General features: G+C 38.6%; 1 long non-coding RNA gene across 2 annotated transcripts; it reads left to right on the top strand.

The window, feature by feature from the left end:
- Positions 1–243: 243 nt before the first annotated feature.
- On the top strand, positions 244–1,642 carry LOC142172835 (uncharacterized). Of its 2 annotated transcripts, none has more exons than XR_012701801.1 (2): positions 244–782; positions 1,411–1,642. It is a non-coding gene; the product is annotated as an uncharacterized LOC142172835 (long non-coding RNA). The 2 variants fall into 2 exon arrangements; XR_012701800.1 differs by having other exon boundaries at positions 244–1,257.
- The last annotated feature ends 1,023 nt before the right edge of the window (positions 1,643–2,665 follow it).

Genomic DNA, 2,665 nt, shown 5'->3' with positions numbered 1-2,665 from the left:
AAGTAAGTGAGAATAATTTTTAATTATACGGGTAAATGGTTAATTACCGGATAACGGATCATTAACTAATTAATTAAATTGATTATTGGATAAGATTAATTATTCCACCCCACCCCATAACGTGGCATCATGCCACAAACCAAATAAGTGACTATTAAAGTCACACTATTACGTGGCAAATATAGAACATGAGTCATGTCCTTTTTAGAAAAATAGAGCAAATGTTATGGTCAGTATGTTACATTGCTTATAATGATAATGATATTGGACAAAAAATAGAATGATTCCCTAGTTTATTGATTAGTAATTTAACAGTCAATAAGAAGAGAAACTGATAGAAGGATTACTGCAAAAGAAATTGGCAAAGAAAATCTATCCTACTAAGAAGCATGAAGGGAAGTCAATTCGTGGAACCTTCAAATCAGTTGTTAGAGTTGTTTGTTCTTGTTTATCGCAGATTGGTGATGATGTGCTTGTTCTGCAATTGCTAGAAAATGTTGTTCTTGATGAGATAGTGAGTTAAACAGCAAGAGTTACTGTATTGATAGTGCTTCATTTTGTGATAATTGAACGTAGTATTTCTCCAGTGATTGAGCTCGTGGTAAATTAAAACAACCCACCAATCATTAGCTCATAAACAAGTTCTGCATGTTGTTGTGCTTCCTATTGTTGCATCTCATCCAGCTTCAATGAATCCTCTACCGAAGGTGAACTTAATGGAGTGGAAACTTGGCCTTGAGGAAATTAATGGATGGAGAGGGTCCAGGACATTGACGTGTCGGGTATGTTAAGGCTAAGTTGTTCTTTCATTTGGCATGATCTCGTCATTACATTCATATCCCGAAATTTACGTATATTTTGTTAGTCTCGCGAATTGCGTATATCTTCCTAGTATTGTAAGTTACAATATTCTCTTTATCGGGACTTTATATTCAATTGAGTATTTCCTTCTTCCAGTCAAGAGAGTAGAGAGTTTACATATATACAGTATTAAAAGTATTTTCATTACCATCGAGCTATAATCGATGGGCAGGTCCCTATTGGGCAACCTCTGATCAGATGGTAAGTTATATGACGATCCTACTGTGGCCGAGCGCATATGAGCGAGCCTAGTTGGTCGAGATACAGAGCCTAGTATAGCCGAGCGCTTATGAGCGAGCCTACTACGGCAGAACAGATATATATGTATACCGAGCCTTATAGGGCCGGACATCTATTTTACTTACTATATTGAGAGAATTGAGTCGGTATCAGCAGGTAAGCATATCTTCAGATTATCTTTGACTTCCAGCTACTTGCAGTTATGATATTATCAATTTAGTTTCAACTACAGTATATTGCCTTCCATACTCAGTACATTATTTTGTACTGACGTCCCTTTTGTGGGGGCACTGCATTTCATGCGTGCAGGTCAGACAGATAGACGAGTAGGCCTCTTCAATAAGTGTTGCCCGAGTTCAGCTTGATTGGTAAGCTCCATGCCTTTCGGAGTTTCCGGGTCTAGAACTTTATGTATATCTTGTATATATACGTATATATGTCATGAGTAGGTCGGAGAGCTGTTCCGATCACAGCATTAGTAGAGGCTTGTGGATATATCTTATCAGTTAGTGCAGTACGTTGGGCTTTCAGGCCTTGCATATATATATATGGTTGGTTTGTCAGCTGTAATAAATATGATAGCCTTGTCGGCCAAGTTTTATATTGATATTTAGTCAGCATTCGTTGTCGTCTTGCAATGTGGCCCATGGCCAAAAGTATGACATCATATGTTCAGAATCCCTTAGTTGCAAGTTGGTACGCAATGATAGGTGAGGCATTGGGTGCACCGGGTGCCGGTCTCGTCCCCCAGGTTCGGGGCGTGACAAAAGTGGTATCAGAGCAGTTCTGTCCTAGGGAGTCTACAAGTCGTGTCTAGTAGAGTCTTGTTTATGGGTGTTTTATGAACCACACTTATAAGCGGGAGGCTACGAGGCATTTAGGACTGTCACTCTTTCTTCTTACTCTAGATCGTGTGGTAGAGCTCAGTTGTAAGAATTTAAATTCCTAACTTCTATTTTACTCGTAATAAGACGATATCTACATCCACAAAGACGTTCGGTAAAAAACATAGATATGGAAGAGTTGAGTCAGAGGAACTCGACTTTGCATCATGCTTATGATGAGCAACCGTGAAGTCTTCAGCAGATCATGTGCGTACTGAAAAGTGTAAGCCTCTTGATAAGGAACCTTAAGGCAAGAATATTTATCCACCTTTATGGTGAAAGACAACGCTTTCAAGAAGTAAAAGAAGTAAGGAGAGCTAAAAGTGAAAGAATGTCGTGTTGAAGTTTTCACAAGAAAGGGGATATGCAGAAATATTAGTAGAGTAATGAGAAGAGAGATAAGGAAGCTTTATGAATAAGGTGTGATACATCGATAAAAATGGTAGAGTGTTACAGAAACTATAGTCAAATGAAGGAAGAGGCGAAAGGTGATGGTCCTTAAGACAACAAAAGAGTATAGACCATAAGGTTATATCCTCATTTCGAGAAATAAGTTCGTGACTCCAACGTGACTACTAGAGGAGAGAGTTAATCCCCAGAGTACCAGAAATCAGTATGGACTGGTAAACAAGATAAACTAAATATGAATTAGGGACTGAATGATTGGAAAGTACTCGGCA

Source organism: Nicotiana tabacum, chromosome 18, assembly GCF_000715075.1.
Source record: "Nicotiana tabacum cultivar K326 chromosome 18, ASM71507v2, whole genome shotgun sequence".
In the NCBI taxonomy this organism is placed as follows: Eukaryota; Viridiplantae; Streptophyta; class Magnoliopsida; order Solanales; family Solanaceae; genus Nicotiana; species Nicotiana tabacum.
This window is presented reverse-complemented; position numbering and strand designations above follow the sequence as displayed.